The sequence below is a fragment of the Jaculus jaculus genome, chromosome 12 (genome assembly GCF_020740685.1).
Source record: "Jaculus jaculus isolate mJacJac1 chromosome 12, mJacJac1.mat.Y.cur, whole genome shotgun sequence".
NCBI classification, from domain to species: Eukaryota; Metazoa; Chordata; class Mammalia; order Rodentia; family Dipodidae; genus Jaculus; species Jaculus jaculus.
In genome coordinates this window covers 10,725,147-10,744,275 of record NC_059113.1, presented here as the reverse complement: position 1 = coordinate 10,744,275, position 19,129 = coordinate 10,725,147, and the positions used below count along the sequence as shown (strand labels likewise).

Genomic DNA, 19,129 nt, shown 5'->3' with positions numbered 1-19,129 from the left:
TCTCCTCCACAGTGCACTGCGCCCCCTAAACTGAGCTGGGATAAACCATTTCTCCCATAAGTTTCTTCTGTCAGATATTTTGTCACAGTGGTGAGAAAAGAAACTAATACACTTGGCATGCCCTAGATTCATTTATTCCTTCCACAAAGCTTTAATCCAAAGGTTACTGTATTTGAAAAAGTGTTTCCCACTATAGTAGCAAAATTATTTGGTTTAAAGTTAAGCCCCTGGGCTTGAATCCTACTTCTCATTAACTTCCAATTCGTCAGTGTGTGGTCCATGGTAGGACATCCTGCTGAGGCTCAGTATCCCCATTCATAATGTGAAAAGCACAATAAAACTTTTACCTTGTGCATGGTTAGCTGTTGACACATGTTTATTGAATATGTGTATGTATGAGAAAAGTATATATATATATAAAGTATATATATATATATGTATATGTATACATATGCAAATGAAATTAATATATGTGAAATGCTAGAGAGATGAGTCATCCTTGTTTCTCTTTCAGTCTAGTTGAAAAGGTATTTGTGGGTGCACACGAATGACAGAGATGTTTGTAGGCTCCAGATGGAGTGGGAAGGATGAAGGAAAATGCCTACAAGTGCTTAACTTCTGGAGGAAGATAGAAGATGGGGACAACAGTTCCCATGGCTTTTCTTGCTCCCCAGTCAATGTCCCGAGTCTTGGCTATCACTAGCTATAAGCCTAAGCAATCCTGGAGAGAAAATTTGTTTCCATGACAACACTCCATCCTAAGTATCAAATCCAGAAAATCAACTTCTGTTTCTCCCTCCCTCTTGAAGCATCAAGTGGAAAGACGACGGCTTTTGTGCTTTCCTTCCTAGGAGATTCCTTGTTAATATGGGGAAGAGAGAAACTCAGAGACTCTGGATGAAGGTGCTGCTCTGTGCTCCTGACACCCTAATCCTGCCTCAAGAGAGGTATTTCCAGAATGCCTGAGCCTGCTGTTCAGTCCTGGTTGCTCGTTGAATGTAAAATGTCCCTCATTGGTTCATATGATTGAACACTTGGTCCCCAGCTGGTGCCCCTGTTTGGAAAGGCTGTGGAGTCTCTAGGATATGGAGCCTTGCTAGAGAAAATGGGACACTAGGGTTTGACCAAGAGGTTTTATAGGGGAGCCTACTTCCTGTTGGCCCACTGCTTCCTAACTGTGCATGCCATGGGATTGGCCAGCCCCTTGCCACCATTCCCTCTCTTCCATGGTGGACTGGACCCCTGGCCTGTGGGCTGAAGTAAACCTTTTCCTTCCTTAAACTACCTCTTATCAGGATCTGGTCACAGTAACATATAACACAGTCCCCAGGGTCTGAGTGCAGTCATGGGCTCGGTCTTCTGTCTTGCGCTCAAATGGCAATTTCCAAGAGGGGTCACTGGCATGACTATTATGATGATAGCACTATTTAGTCCTGTCATCCCTGCTATTTCCTAGAGGAAGGCTTTCTTGCAAGCCCTTCCCTTGTAAATGATGTGGAGCTTCAGTCAATGGGTCCCATGGCACTTGGATGACCCTCTCAATGACTCATAAGGGCCTGTAACATATGCTGGATATGCCTTGAAACTTTCAGCAGAAAGAAGAACCTTGTCTGTTTCACATACAACTGCACATGTGGCTCCAGAACAGGGGCTTGTCATGTGCAAGGTTCCCAAGGTAGATCTGCAGAATGATGGGATGCACAAATTAATGCCCATCATTTATTCTGGGACCTTTCTGGGCAGTCAAGTATTGGACAAGAAAGGGACTAAACTGGTTCCTGTCCACACTGTAAGAGAATTCCTAACAGAAGCAACCTCAAGGAGGAGGCAGTTACGTGGGCTTACAGTTGGAATGGGCATAGTCCATCACTCAAGAGAGTGCCTAGCAGCCAAACGAGCTCAGTGGTGGCAGCGGAAGCATGGAGCCGCCACTTACTACATCTCAGCAGATCAGAGAGGAAGGGGCAGGAGGAGCGGAAGCAGAGGTGGCCTATCACCTTCAAGCCTCACCCCTGAGGCACTAGGTCTGCTAGCTGGGCGCCATGTCCAAAAGGTCCCATGATGAACCACTTGGGACCAAATGTTTCAACACATAGGCCTTCAGGGGTCATTTCACATTCAAATCACAAGAGGGACCAGGTATTGGGGGAAATGGTATTCTCCAAATGGCCCCACAGCTTACTCTCTTAATATAAGCTCTAGCTATGTACTACCCTGCAAAGAAGGTTATGAGAGTAAAATGTGAATGTCTTGTAAAACATGAAAGTGGATGATATTCTCTCTGCCGGATGGAAGTTTTCTTTGGGTTTTTCTTTCAACTCACTCCGTAAGATCAATGGATTCAGAATATTAATTAGCATATGCTGAGCATTTGTAATGGACCAGGAGTTGTGCTAAATGCTGTATGTGTATTACCCTCGTTGCATCCTCAGGGACCACAGGACAGGTGTTGCGATATTTTCCAACACATGGATGAGACCGCTGGGGTTTGGAGAGGTTAAACGGTTTGTCCACGTTCAGAGACTCGGAAGCAGTAAAACTGGGATTCGAATGCAGATTTCTATGGTCTCAGAGACAGAGACTGTGAATCTCCAGCAGGGTTACAGCAGGTTGACTTGTCGATTGTCTCCCACTAGACCTTATATTCACTGAGCTTCCCCCTGTCCAGAAACACAGCAACAGCCCAGATTGCCTTTTAAGTATCTTCACTGGCTCTACTCTGTTCAAAGCAAGATTTATTGATGGAGCTAATCAATTAGGCGATCGTTGTTTATTGAGCCTCTCTTGAATTATTCAATATTTATTGAGCACCTTCCATGTAGCTAGCACTTGTGCAATGAGCTGTGGCAGAAGCGAAGGAAGTAGGAGCTTCAGTCCTCATCTTCAGGGAGCTGGAAGTCCAGAGGGCGACCAGCAGGGGAAGAGGTGGACGATATGAGACCACGTAAAGAAATAAGGACTGGAATCCTACATTGATTAGCTCCAACAACCTATTACACTGAAAGACGGGAAAGGGAAAAATGTTGCTCCACTATTCAACATAGAGGAGCATTTATGAATAGGATCGCTTTTTCTTCAAAAGATGATCAGATATCCCTCAACAGCCGGCAGGAGAAGGCTGAGGAAACGGTGGTGAAGGAGGTGTCCCGGGTGAGGGAAGATGGAAAGGTGAACTCATAGATGGGGCATAAAGTGTTTCAGAACCCATTGTACAGTCTAACTAGAATGACTAGAAAACATTCAACTCCAGGAATCCTGGCATGCCTCCTGTGATGGTTTGATTCAGGTGTCCCCCATAAACTTAGGTGTTCTGAATGCTAGGTTCCCAGCTGATGGATATTTGGGAATTAATGCCTCCTGGAGGGAGTGTATTGTTGGGGGTGGGCTTATGGGCTTTATAGCTGGTTTCCCCATGCCAGTGTTTGGCACACTCCCCTGTTGCTATTGTCCACCTTATGTTGGCCAGGGGTTGATGTCCACCCTCTGCTCATGCCATCGTTTTCCCCTGCCGTCGTGGAGCTTCCCCTCTAGCCTGTAAGCCAAAATAAATCTCTTTTTCCCAGAAGTTGCTCTTTGTTGGGTGATTTCTACCAGCAAAACGAACTGGACTGCAACACCTCCTTTCTGCCATCATCATATCTAGCAGAGAGTAAGCATTCCTTACAAGTATGTTAAACTGAAATTATGCAAAAATAAATGAGATACGTCTTGGCTTGCAAGAAACATAACCTCTCAGAGAATAGAATGCACATGAGATGTATCTAGTCATAGTTGAAAACCCAATGCTTTATGTACTGTTGCCACTGTGTTGAACCATTTTGCCTTCATCAATATGGTAAGCTACATTGTGTAACACTCCCCTCCTTATAAAACACCTACAGGGGTTAATAAAATTGAGGAAATGTGGGGCTGGAAAGAATGCTCCATGGTTAAAGGTGATTGCTGGTGAAGCTTGACAGCCAGGTTGAAATCTCAAGCCATCTGCAAAAGACAGGAAAAAAAAAATTGGCTCAAGATTGTGATGTTCCCTTACAGCAAAAAGGGGCTCTGGCACACATGCACGTACATACACACACACACACACACACACACACACACACACACACACACACACAAATAGTTTTTAAATTGAGAAAACTTACCATATTTTCAAATCCATGCATGAAACTATCAAGAAAGTCAGAGAACTTTCTAGAAATAAAAAGGAAGAGGAAGCATAAATCTGGAGAAGTGAGTTATATTGACTATCTTTAGAGCTTCTCCCAGTCTCCACTGATTTTGGGTTTACATTTCCATTGAGATCCAGTGGTAAAAGGCACAATGAGGACCCAAGCAAGGGACCAGGGTTCTTGAACCAGAGACCTCCACACAGTGCCGAAACCCAGAGAAATATTACCCTCAAGTGAAGGGGTGTTTGGGCTCATGTTCTGTGGGGATCCGTGGCTTGCTCTTTGATTCTCATAAGGGCTTGCTTCTGCAGATGAATGCCAGTAATGTTAGGGCTCTCAGCATGTATGTAATCCCTCTCCCCAAGTTGGAGAAGTTTCCTGCCTTCTCTTCACAGGCATACTTTTATTTTTAAAAATGTATCTGTTTATTTGCAAGTATACACACACACACACACACACACACACATATGGAAAGAGAGAGAGAAGGGATATGTCAGGGCTCCCTGTCACTGCAAATGAGCTACAGATGCATGTACCATTCTGTATACCTGGATTTCTGTGGGTACTGGAGAATTAAACACAGTATTTTAGACTTTGCAAGCCAGCACCTAAACCACCGAGCTGTCTCTCCAGTCCCCACAGGCATCATTTGAAATGGCTATAGGTATCCTTGGCTGACATTTGGGAAGGAAGTTTTGCAGTATATACTTGCAGAGGTCTTTTTTATGGATACCATTTCTTTCCTTCGATGGAGCATCTGAGTTGGTCAACTGTTTCAGGCTATAAGTAATGTGAAATACAACCTATGTAAAATTGTAAGGCTACAGCCATGTAAAATAAGACTTAAAACTTCTTCAGATGTCTAGACAAAGTAAAGCATCTCCTTCAGTCCCAGGGACTGAATTAGTAATGAGTAATTAGTCTCATTACTTACTATTCCATAAGTGAATTAGCTTTCATCAAAGACTCCTGTGGGTCTAGCTATAGGATTACCATGATGATCTGGTTGCATTTTTTTTTTCTGTGAACACATCAATTGTGGCTCTGATTATTAAGAGATGTCATTTGGCCTCTGTCCCTCTGGAGTATCATCATCTCCCTTGAACTTAGGAAGGCATTTCTCAACACAAGTTCTGCCTACAGAGGTCGGGCCTTGTGGAGCCTGTAAGGAGCTACCTACACCTTCAACAGCCCGTTTCTAGTGTTTGTCTTGCTGTGAAGGAGATGTCCTAAGACTCCCAGGGGACTATTAGAGGGATGTAAATGGGCAAAATTCCACTGCATCTTGCTTAAATCTTTTAAAACATAGAATTGGCTTCTTCATGTAGGGTAGTCCCACTGAGTTCAAGTTACAGTCCGCATGCCAAGCACACTGTTAGGACAATTCTTAGCTCTAGCTAACACACCCAATGTACAATAAAGTGTACCCACTCAAGTACCTTGCCCTGTTTCTACATTGTTTTTCTTTCAATCTGGGCTGGCATTCCCCAAATCTATTTCACATATTCTTCTTTTCCTCTGAAATAAAATGGCCATATATCATAATTCCCTTCAGTATGAAGGAAGAGTGTATAACATCTCCCTGAACCCCATAGGTATTGTGGAGTGGTGAGGGTGGATCTGGAGGGAAATCAGCCTCGCCAGGCAAGGCAACTGTTTCAGGTGACATCTGTACCTGGTCTTTTTGTTTATTTGTCCGGCATGACTGTGTACTATGTGCAGTGGTGGTGGTGGTGGTGGTGGTGTGTGTGTGTGTGTACAGATGCACGCACCCCATACACACATGCAGAGGAAGGAGGACAGAATCAAATTTCCTACTCTACCATTAATCAGATTGCTTTCTTGTCACAGTCTCTCACTGAACCCAGAGCTGCCAGCCATTTTTAGTCAGATTGGCTGACTAGTGACCTCTAGTGATTCTCTGATCCCCACAGTGCAAAGGATAGGGGTTACAGGTGCTTGTGTCCTTCACCAGCTTTTCCCGTGGGTGCTGTGGATGGAACTGAGGTGGTCTCAGGACCTCTCAGGACCTCTTCTTCTTATGCACCAAACACTCTTATCCATGGAGTCATTTCCTTAAATCCTTTATCTTGTCTTCAAGCAATGATTGACTGATGTTTTAAAGAGAAGATGAATTGCTTCTTTTTATTTATTTACTTTGATACTAAGTCTTGTTTTAGAGCCTAGGATGATCTCAATCTACAGCTCATAACTTAGCCTCCTGTGTAATGGGATTAGAGGCATATACCACCCTTCCTAGTTTAGGATGGTCTATCTGCTTCTGCTCACAGTCATTATTATTAGCACCAGTGTAGTGAACTTTATCCCAGATGTCCAAAATTACTAGGTATCCTTTCTCATTTACTGTTTTCTTGTCATTCATTGAACTCACTTTTACATAAGATGTCTTAAAGAGACATGACCACAACTTGCATTATAATTTTACAATTTACATGATCAAAATTTCTAACTCACTGGCAGAAGAGATGGCTTAGCAGTTAAGACTCTTGCCTGTGAAGCCTAAGGACCCAAGTTTGATACCCCAGTACACATGTAAGCCAGATGCATGAGGTGGCACATGCATCTGGAGTTAGTTTGCAATGGTTAGAGGCCCTGGAGCACCCCTTTTCTCTATATATATATATGTGGCTCTCTCTCTCTCTCTCTCTCAAATAAATGAATAAAAAATAAATAAAATGTATGAAATGTTTTCTAATTTATAATTCAATCCACTGGTTGTGTAGCTGTTTTATATAACATTATATTTTGGTGCAATTATAGAGCCATCAACATTACCTTGAATGAGAATTTACAGAACCACATTGTCATTTTCCTTCTCTAAGCTCCCCAGGACCATCATATGTCTTTAACTTACTTCATCATCATTGAAATTGTCATTTGCTGTCAATCTACTGCCATAGCCTGAAAATTGACCCTTTATAGCCTTGGATTAAAGATTAATTCATTTTGAGAATCACAGGAGTTCATTAAAGAGCTGAAAACTTTAAGAGTATATTTACCACATAAACTGACAAAGGCTTAGTCCTCAGAATGAATAAAGAACTTGGGTACATCAATATGGAAAAATTCCTCCCCAAAGATAGGAATAGAAAGTTGGATCAACATAGTACAAAACATTTGGCATATAAGAAAAGTTGGTATAGTGAAAAATTGTGATAAAGATTTTAACCATGTTAGTCATCAGAGGTATGCAAATTAAACCTGTCTATCCATTTGTGCTATAAAATGACAAAAGGAAGCTTGTGGTTGAGCAATGCAAAGTATTAGCAAGGCGATGGGAGTTTTAATATATCTTTGATGCGACTGTCAATTGGTACAGGTAGCTGAGAAAAAAAAATCAGTTTCCTGGCAAAGCTTAAGATGCAAATATCCTACCCCACAACAATTCTAAGTGTGTGGAAACTGTTGCACATCTGCATGCATGTTTACAATGGAAATATTTATCATAGCAAAGATTTAGGGACTGAAATATGCTAACAACAGAAGAAGGCATAAATAAAGTGTAGCGATGTCACATAAGTGGAAATGGATTAACCAGGGCTCCATCTGTCAACATAAATGGCCATTGCAGTATATTTTTTGAGTGATAAAATGTACATAAAGTATGATTCGATTTATAAGACAGTCATGGATAGACAAAAATCACGCAATATACACTTTTTAAGAAATCCGTAAGTGACTTCTTTGCTAATGATTGTTGAGTGCCTGTGGGCTATCAGTTTTGAGCTAGGCATGTTCATTCACATAAACACACTCAGTCCCAACAATAATGGTGATAAATCACCCACAGAGGGAACTGTAAAGATATTTAGTTTTACAAATAAGAGACATAAATACCTCGTTCAAGAGTACACAGTAGGCGGAGGTCAGGACTGAATCCAGACTTTCTCACGGTCCTTTTCACGTCACCACAGCCAACACCTGTGACCACCAGGTAGCCTGTGTCTCATCCCTCTTTTCATGATAGGCAGGGTTTTTAAAAATATATTTTGTCAACTGCCTTATATACCATCTTCCACTCCGAGCTCTTCATGCAAGGTCTTATCGATAAGCCCAGATCTTCAGGTCTGTGTCTGAAGTGTGTCTATTTGCTCAGGTTTTTTTTTTTTTTTTTGGTGTGTATGTGCGTGCACGTGTGTGTGTGTGTGTGTGTGTGTGTGTGTGTGTGTGTGTGTATGCTGTCTAGTGCTGGTTTAGACACTGAAGAGGTTCTATTCAATCAGTCAATTCACTGGAATCAACTAAGAAAGTGGCTCAGGGAGAATCTTCCAGAACAGAACAAGATTATAATGGACATGAGATTTGAGAATCAATAGGGTCAAGGTCAGGGGCCCAAGGTACAGCAAAGGCTCTGGAGCAGCCCAGATAGAAGGGGGAGAGCCCTTTGAGAATCTGATAAATGCAATCAAATAAGACCCACCCCAACAAACATGTAGCTGCAAACACGCAAGCATATGGATGTGTGTGCATTTGATGTTTGGGAGGAGCATCTTGGCATAGAGAGACGGTCTGAATGTGGAGTCACAGTACTCAGGGCATCACAGTGCTTTCAGCACAGCCCACGCTGACATGATCATCTTCCCATCAGCACCAGGGTGCGGTCGGTCTTTAGCTCATCCTACCCAAGCTTCTGCTAGTTCTAGCATCTGTCTAGTCTCTTGTTACCTCATTTCTCCTCATTCTAGCTGTATAAGCTCACCTCCCTTCCAGCCAGGCCCCACCCCACCCACTCTTCCCTTCTGACTCTGTTTTCCTGACCTCTGCTGCCTGGGCTTGGCTCCGCGTCCCCTGTAACTGCCTGTGTGTCTGCACTTGACCTGCCCGGCACTCCAGATCCTAGGTTTCTTCTCATGGCTTCCTTAGGACATCACTGGGTGCTCAGCATCAGCACTTTACCTCTCTCTAATGAGCTGATTTTTCCCCCCATCTCTTGGACGCTCAGTAAGAATGACTGGAGTGACAGCTACCTTGAAGGTTATTAATAAGATTAAATGTGAACTGTCACTACGAAGTAACAGTACATACAATATGTGGTTGATATGTGGTGTGTGATGTGTGTGTGTGCCTATGTGATGTGTGCGGGGTGAATATGTGTCATGTTTCATATGCGTATGTCTATTTGATATGTGGTACATGTGCACTTGTATGGTGTATTATGGTATGTGTATAGTGTATGGTATATGTAGCATGTGCAGGCATGGAGTGTGCCCGTGTGTGGTATGCTGTGTGTATTTAACGTCCATGTGATATGTGTGCATGTAGTACATGCATGGTGTGTGGTCTGTGGCATATGTGTGTGCCTGTGATAAGCATGCGTTGCGTAGTGTGTCTCGTGCGTTTGCAGTGTGGGTAGAATGTGTACCTCGGTGGCGTGATGTGGGTTATTTGTAGGATGTCTATGTTGTATGATTGGTGTGTGGTATGTGTGTGATATTGGAGGGAAATGAGGCTCTGAAAGGAAAAAAAAACTGGGGAACAAGACACATTTTCTGATTGAATGCACTATTTCATGTTTTCTGTTTATGCTAGTTAAAAGTGCAATAAAATCCCTATTATTACTTCCATCATCATTAATAATAAAACATCTATGGGGTGCCAGAGTTTTCTTTAGTATGTGGAATGGATTTGGCATTATTGGTGAGGCCAACACTGGGGAGGGCAGACTCGGCATAGCCTTCCTCCCTACCTTGCTCACCGACAATGACCGCCATTCCTTAGCACCATCCCCTAGGGCTGGAGGAGGCTTGGAGGGACAAGAAAGCCCAGGGGGATGGACAATTCACATTCAGCTGCTCCTCAAACTCCGTATCAAGCCAACATGGTAGGTGTGAGGCTGGCACGCCCCTGAGCCTACTTCTAGCCTTGTCTCTTTATCACGTTTTAGCAGAGACCTGCATGTTCGTTACACGTGCTGGCCCTGCATGGCCTGATTTAGGGATAACTGGGGTTCCTTGTTTGGATGTCTCTCATCAAAGATACAGGGTGGTTGATGATCAATGGGGACCCTTGTGTGCCTTCACCACCCCCATGCTTTCACCTCCTCTCAGACACTCGAATAGCTGATTTACTGTCTCAGCCAAGTAGCCCTTGGGCAGGGCCTAGCCCAGCTTGCATCCTTGTATTGCTGCTCTGCCCCAGGGTCCTGCAAAGGTCTTTCCACCTTGTGACTTTAGAAGTGGGCCCCATCCCATCTAACTGCTTTTGGGACTGTCTGGCTCCTTCTCACTTACCCTTTGCCCAGTGTTTCTACACAGTTCTTCCCTAGACTCTAATCCTTTAGGTTACCATCACTAACATTTAATTGTAGCTAACATGAATGAACTAACCTCTGCTATTATTTATAGCATACACATTAGATGTCAAGCCATCTGCTAAGCATTTTACATGCATTATCTCAACCTTGCAACCCCCAAAGTTATAGCTATTAGCTGCCTTTGATAGATGCAGAAGCAGAGGCTTAAAAGCCTCATTTAGACTAACCTGGGGCACCAGCTCGCCAGCTCAAGTCTGTCTGGCTTCAGTCTTCACCCTGATCAGGGGTTCTCCACAGGAGAGACAGGCAGCCTCTTAAGGAAACAAAATTAATGATGGATCCCTTCCAGGGATAACTTAAAACACCCACAGAGACACCCACAAAGTCAAAACGATGTGTTAATTGATCACACTTAGCTTCTTAAATGATGGCAACACTTATATCTGTCAGAATAGATGCTAATAACAAAAATTGCAAAATTCTTAGTGACTATGAAGACTTCTTGTTTTCCCTCCACATCACAGCCCTGAACAGCTGAAAGCTGATCTGCTCCAGCTGCCACCATTCTTGTCCTGGGCAGCAGCAGCCCAGTACTGTGGGAACAAAAACAGATGGCCCAGCTGAAGGATCTCAGGGGAATTTCATATACTCCAGTTTTGTATAGGTTATAAAGTAGAGGCAGTGGTTAGGAAAAAACAGTTAGGTGTAGTTCTGTAGCTGAGACCTAGTCACGGCACCCAGAGGGACGAGGCATGAAAGTAGTGGCCATGACCAAAAGAAATGGTGGGTAAAGGCAGCTCAAAGAAGCTGGCAGAATGGGTCAGTACCCACTGCCCTGACCCTATTCTCCTGCTTATGATTTCCTACCAAGATCATCCTTGGTTAAATTTAAGGGAGACCTTGAATCCAGTTCTTACACGCCTACCACCAGGGTAGCTGAAACATTCACACGCCCCGCGTCAGTATTTCTAGTAATGGTGGCTGTGTTTATATGGCTTTGATCCCATGAGATGATGATGGAGCTGGTCACCTGGTGACATCATCACACCATAGCAAATCACGTGACTCGCCTATTTGTGGTGATGCTGCCGACAAGGCATCCGCCGCACTGCCGGTGGAGGGCAAGCACCAAACATAGCAGGTACAGCCAAGGATACTTGACAGCAAATGACTATGGCACTGGCTTATGTAATCACTATTCCATTTATTTTGTATTTTTTGCCTGTGTATTTGTGTGTTATGCATGTATGCGCATGTGCATGTAGAAGCCAGGGGTCAATGTCAAGTGTCTTCCTCTCAATCATTCTACGTTGTATTTATTAAGATAAAATCTCTCACTTGGACCCAGAGCTTGCTGGTTCTGTTAATCTAGCCAGCCAGTTTGCCGAAGGGTCCCTACGTGCCCCCTACGCACTGGGATTACAGGAAAGCGACCATGCCCACACAGCCCTGACATAGTTCTAAGGATCAGAACTCCAGTACTCACATTTGTGTGGTAAGCATTTTATCCACTGAACCATCTCCTCAACCTTCCTTTTGTCATTTCCTCATTATTTTAGTGTGCTCCTACTTATTAAAATTTTCTCTGGAACCATGTTCTATGTTTATCCAACAGTGCTTTCTTTTTTATCATAGCTGTAACCCAGCATTGTTGCCATCTTGAATAACTCACAAAGCCATATTCTGTGTGTGACCTGTGTCACACAGGTTTGTGTGAGCACTCTATGAGGTTGACCCATCAGTGACATCTCCTAGTGACGCATCTTTCAGTATATATTTTGCTGTTAAGTGACACACAATTATACTTGAACCCAGCTCACAGGGTGCTAGAGGCCAGGCCATCCCTGGAGGAAATCATATTGCAATTAATTGTCTTGGCTATATCATTTCACATTTACAACTTACCACCCAGAACAGATCACTTGTCCTAACTCAGCTGATGGGGGTCCCAGTGTGAATTCATGCTACATGTCCCAAAGGAGAAGTGAGTAGGTTTTCTGTGAGCAGCTTTCGTGGCTGCTACAAGATGAATTTGCAGATGAAAGACAAAGAAATTATGGGACCTAGGCAATTCAAGTGAAGAAAATTAATTTAATGTTACAATTGGCATCATTTTACAAAACCAAGTGGCTCTCATAGGACAGGAACACGTCCAACAGGTCCATTGAGTCTGCTTGCTTCTGTGTCCCTATGCCACGTGATGATTTTCTATTCTTCATCTAACATGGCAACATGCAAGGGGTCATTTTGTTCCACCTGGCAGGAGTGCACCATTTCCACTGTAGTTTCCCCTCTGTTCCTTTCATCACTAAACCATGTTAATGATCTCCATGCTAATTGCTACTGACACCATCACAATGCTGAGGCAAATGTGACCAAGGAGACTGGCAGTTGGTTATGAGGTAGTTATCTATATGACCTGGAAATATGCCTCTATAATTTTTTTTGGGATTATCATCGAATTCAAAAGAAAATTTAGACAGCTCTTATATATGTTTAAAACACATAGAAGCACAGATTCTGTCCTTCCTTTCTACTTCTACCATTTTACCCCAGGACAGGTGGGTTGGTGATGCTCTCGCTCACCTGGGAGATGAATCTCTTGTTCCTCTATTCACTCATTCTGTTACTTTATTGATTTATGTTACTGTGATTAATTATTATTACCATTATTATTATTTTTACTGTCTCCTCTTCCAGGTGCTGTTCTATGGTTTTGCCCACTCGGGAGCCTTGGCTCTGCTCTGTCTCATATTGCTTCCTGATACGGGATCTCTTCCCATCCTTCCCTTTAGCCACAGCACAGCTACTCTGTATGCTCTCCAAGCTTGCACTCTGAATACTTGCCCATTATACGAAGTCGAGCTGAGGTTTCCCTGGGACAATCGCGTATCTCAGTGCAACGCTTTGATGTGGTGTTACAGCTCAGTCTCCATGACCCTTGTCTCCTAACCTCATAGGGCAATATTTCTCCCTCAGGGGTCTTTGGGTAGGTTTCAAAGGGTCTCTTCAGCTCCCAAAATTGTATGCACAATTTTTTTTTTTTTTTTGAGGTAGGGCCTCACTCTAGCTCAGGCTGATGTGGAAATTACTACGTAGTCTCAGGGTGGCCTCAAACTCAGAGCGATCCTCCTACTACCTCTGCTTCCTGAGTGCTGGGATTAAAGGCATGCTCTACCACCCCTGGCTTGTATGCAAAACTTAATGTATAAGTATTTAAGGATTTTTTAAAAATTTTTCTTTGAGAACGTGTCCAGATTTTGGTCAGATTCCCTAAAAGACCTATGATCTAAGGAATGCTTTGTTTACTCTCTTATACTAGCTATATATTTTTGTGGTAAGGTCTCATTTAGCCGAGGCCACATGTAGCTGAAGATGACCTTGAACTTTGATTCTCCTGCCTCCACCTCCTGAGTGTTGGGATTACAGAAGAGCAACACCATGCCTTGTTTATGAGGCACTGGAAGATGAGCCCAGAACTTTGTGCATACTAGGCAAACGCTACTAACAGAGCTATATCCCAGCATACACTAGCCTTTTAAAACTTTATAATATCTATTCCATTTACATACATTGTGAACTCATCTTAAAATCCAAAATGTTGTATTCAATATGCACAATTCATGATTATTACCCAGATCACCATAACGTAGGGACATGCCAGAAAATAGCATCACTCTACTCCATCACACACACACACACACACACACACACACACACTTTTATTTTGCAGAGGGAAGTGTGTATAGGTCACTATCAGTGGTGTGCCAACAGCCAGATATCCCATAGTCTTTTCTGGCTTGCTTATGTTTGGGTGTTCACCTCCTGTGAGTCAGATGTATTGAGTTGTTTCTCTTTCCAGTGGATAGTCATGATTAATACAAGATTCACTAGTGTTATATGGATTCACAACAAACTATCATAGGTTTTACATATTTATTGTGCCACAGTTTCTGCAGTTAGGTGTTTAGGCAAGGCTTAGCTGGGTCTTCTGCTCTGGGCCTCACAACCTTGTACTCAAGACATCATTGGCACATTACTGATAAAATTCCCTTTCTTGCCCTTGTAGATGACAGGCTCTCAGCTCCTTGCTTGAGCCTGCCCAGAGACTCTTTCCCATGTGTCATCCTCCATATGGCAACTTCTTTCCTCTAGTTTCACGGTGAATGTCTAGAGAGATTATCTGGGACGGTCCGAATATGGGTTCAGCATATCCCTCATGAGTTCACATGTTGGGTGCCTGGACCTCGGCCTGAAAGTGATGGTAGGTGGTGTGGCAACTTATAGCCTTGTTGGGAGAACCCCTGAGTCCACAGTCCCTGGAATGGATTGGTACAGGTTTAAAGGAGTGAGTTAGTTGTTCTCAACAGAATGAATGATTATAAAAGTGTGAGCCTGACACTGGGAATCTCTATCTCTGCTTCCCGACTGACTATATGACCCTCCTTACTATCCATGATGATGTGACCCACCATGACTAACCATGTGTCCATGATGATGTGACCCTCCATTACTGACCATGTGACCATGGTGATGTGACTCTCCATGACTGACCATGTGACCATGGTGATGTGACTCTCCATGACTGACCATGTGACCATGGTGATGTGACTCTCCATGACTGACCATGTGACCATGGTGATGTGACCCTCAATGACTGACCATGTTACCATGATGATGTGACCCTCCATGATTGACCATGTGACCATGATGATGTGACCCTCCAATACTGACCATGTGACCAAGGTGATGTGACTCTCCATGACTGACCATGTGACCATGATGATATGACCCTCCATGATTGACCATGTGACCCTCTATAACTGACCATGTGACCATGATGATGTGAGCCTCCATGACTAACCATGTGACCCTCCATGATTGACCATGTGACCATGATGATGTGACCCACCATGACTAACCATGTGACCATGATGATGTGACCCTCCATGACTGACCATGTGGCCATGATGATGTGACCTTCCATGACTGACCATGTGACCAAGGTGATGTGACCCTCCATGACTAACCATGTGACCATGATGATGTGACCCTCCATGACTGACCATGTGGCCATGATGATGTGACCTTCCATGACTGACCATGTGACCAAGGTGATGTGACTCTCCATGACTAACCTTGTGACCATGATGATAAGAGCTAATGTAACAAAATTATGTATGTAATTACAATGATTGTAATGTGGAGGTAATATGATGGAGAATGGAATTTCAAATGGGAAAGTGTGTGGGTGGGGAGGGAGGGAATTACCATGAGATATATTTTATAATCATGGAAAATGTTAATAAAAATTTTTTTAAAAATTGCATGCTATCATATTTACCATGAAATAAATTATAATTGTGGATGTCACATTACATATATTTTCATATTCTGGCTAAAATGGTAGGTATCACTTGTGGTCACCTTAGGGTCTGTGCACCCCACAAACCATTCGGGATAGTTCTCATTATCCTTGACAGTGATAGTATTAGTGATCTTGTGACATGTTACTGGCCAATGGGAACAGAGGGGATGTCTGATGGGATGTATGGCAGAGAAGATGGCTCTTGCCAAAATTCACACCCTCCTTTGCTTCTAGAGCATAGAAGTAGTGTGCACTTTCTAACACTTTGCATATGGGTGAGCTCATATGACTAGTTTCGTCAAGTAGAATTTGAATAGAAGTAAGCACTGCCGGTTTCTGGGGCTTTTTCATACCATTTTCTTTCCATCTGTAGGCCAAGTTATTCTGAGGCCCTGCAGGGTGATAGGGGCAATAGAAGAAGGAGTCTAGACCCCTGACACAATTCACAGAGAACAGTATCCTCAGCAGCCTTCAGCTTGAATCAGATTGTGATGTGAACTGGGAATACATATCTATTATACTTTGTTTTGGAATTTGGGTCAGATTCATTACGACTGTACATGTATGTGGATTCATACAAAGAGCTTCTGCCAAGCTTTCCTCCCCTATGGGAAAAAGATACATGGGGAATGAGATGTGAAGCCTTTCCTGTAATTTATTTAATGACTGTCATATTTGTACATTACATGGAACAGCTAGAGCTGCTTTGCAAACATATGAGCTATAAAAAGAAAGAGGAAATATGTTCAGCTGTCGAGTTAACCAGGCACTCGAACTTTTAGTATATAATGCAATAAAATTTCCTCAATATTTTAGCCACACTGTTTGTAGCCCATTATGTCTGGATAAAAGCAACCATGTGATACTGAATATAACCTCAATTCTTAATCACCTATACCCACCCTATATTTTCTACATCCCAAGTCACCTAATATTTAACCACTTGGTTTCTATGATCTGCTTACATCAAATATACTCATGTTCTGAAAATTAAGCCAGAGTTCACTGCCTTATCAGCTGGTGCATAATAATACATTTCCTCGGGACTCTGTAATAATACCAGTCTGGTGGATAAGATAACACATTAAGGGGTTATCAGACCCTAACACCTTGGTACAGGTGAATTCATAAGCTTCTCTATTTAATCATCTGTTAGATGCTTGGCCAACTCTCTACATTTTATGAGGAGTTGGCCTCTCCATTCCAGCTGATTCTATCTTCTGGGTATGGTCTGGTATAGAAAACCAGATAGCTCTGGTTCCTCAAAGGCTGATAACATCTTTCTAGAGGAAAAAAAAAAAAAAAACATGGAAAGGAAGAAGCTGTGATCTCAGGGGGTGGGGGGGGATTTCTGCCTCTCTGACATGTACATGGTCTATTCATGGTATTGTAAGCAAATCCTCTTAAAAAAGTAGTGTCCAGAGAAGCCTGGGTGACAAGCCAGTCACACTGGGTCTTCACAAAAGCCCCAAAAGCCTGGTGAAAGAGATGGATTGACATAGAGGTGGCCGGTGAACAAGATGAGCACACGTGACCACGCTGATGGGAAAGGTGTGGATGAGGTTTCCCGGGGACTTACGCCAGCGCTGCTCCAGGGTTGGAGTGCTCTCTGCCCTGCAGCCTGTAACTCTGGAGAACTTCCTGCTGGTGCTATTCTCCTTGTTCTTGACGTTTTAGCTACTGTTTTTATGGTTTTTAAAAAATTTTTTTGCTGCATGAGCACAAATAATTTATTGAAATAAACATCATGAACATGTAATGGAAAATGCTTCTCAAAAGAGGAGAGTGAATATGAACCACCAATAAGACAAAACTATCTTCAACAGACAGAGATAAGGGCAGACAGCTTCTGTTCCACTTAAGGCCACATTGATCTCAGAGTACTATGTCGGTGTCTCCAGGGAGGCAAGGTTTTGGGTAAGGTGGCCCAGGAACACCTCCAGCCGCCTTGTGGATCTGTACGTGATCAGTCCTCCCTGGTCAGCCCAGTGATCCACCCCAGCCACGCCTTCATTTGCCGCATGGTACAGCAACTGCGGCAGAGCCAGCCCTGCGTCGCCACTTCTTTGCAAGCACGCTTTAATGTCCCCCGTGCCCCCACCCATGGCCCTCAGGATGGCATGAGCAGCACAAACGTCCTACTTGTACGTGGTGTCCTCTGAAAAGATGTAAATGCCAGCAAGGCCCAGGACAACACAGAGGCTTTTGTAGCCAGCCCCAGCTGCCCGGAAGATGCTACCTCCACACACGCGTGACATTGCGGCTTTGATACTCTCCTTTCCGCTTGTACTAATGACGGCCGAAAAGGGGCGCAAGAATTCCGTGTCGGAGCTGGCCTTTTCCGCCTGTGTGTTTCAGTGCTGGTTCTTTCAGAGATGTCCAGCTGAAGGGAATGGACGTTGGTCCCCAGGTAGGGAAGGCCCCAGTAGCACTGTCTTTTCCTCCTTTCCATTTGATTGTGTTTAGGTCTTGAGTCACAAAAGTTTGATTGGTAACTCTCATCAGAGGCATGCCTGTCTGTATGTCATAGACACCAATTTAAATGGTGACACACTGAAGTCCACTTGGGAAAACACCTTGGTTTGGTTTAACATCAGTGGAACATTTAGTATACTGATAAATTGAATCTATGGGATCCACCCAGATTCCAAGAATGTCCTGCGGGATGCTGATCTCCAGGGAATCCAGGGTCGGGTCAGAAAAGGCAACGTCTTCATGCTCCACCCCAGCTAGAGTGTCCGATGCTGACTTGTTGCCATTAAGGACTCTGCTGAGCAGCTCTGCCATTGCTTCCTCTGTTGAACACAGTTCTATGGTAATCGTTTCCCCCAAATCATTAGTAAACTCATTGGATTCTTCTCCAAAAATTTTCTTCCCCAGTCCTGGAAACTTGCTGTCCATATTCTGCTTTATAACTTCCTGTACCAGGACATCGGCGAGGGTCTTGAAATCCACTGTGAACTTCTTCTTCGTCTCCCCAGCTTTCTTCTCTTCGCTGAGCAGCTGGAAGAGGGCCTCCTGCTGCCTGCATGCCCGGGCGATGTTGGCGGCTTTCTAGGAGACCTGGAGCAGTTCCCGGAGGATGCCTGACATTCTCTGAGGCTTGCTGGTGGCACCCACCGTCGAACAAGCTGGGAAAGCACCGGAAAGCACTGCAAGGCATCTCTTAGGTCAAGGTTTCAAATCCTTCCACATTCCTCTTGAAAGTCAGCTCCAAAAGGCCAAAGCCACACAGTCAGGTGTCTAGCAGCAATCCCACTCCTCAGCACCACTTTACTGTTGCAGTCAGGTTCCCACTGCTGGTAGAAATCACCTGAC

General features: G+C 43.7%; 1 pseudogene; it reads right to left on the bottom strand.

The window, feature by feature from the left end:
• Positions 1-17,694: 17,694 nt before the first annotated feature.
• LOC101604320 lies at positions 17,695-18,904 on the bottom strand (annotated as a pseudogene).
• Positions 18,905-19,129: the final 225 nt, after the last annotated feature.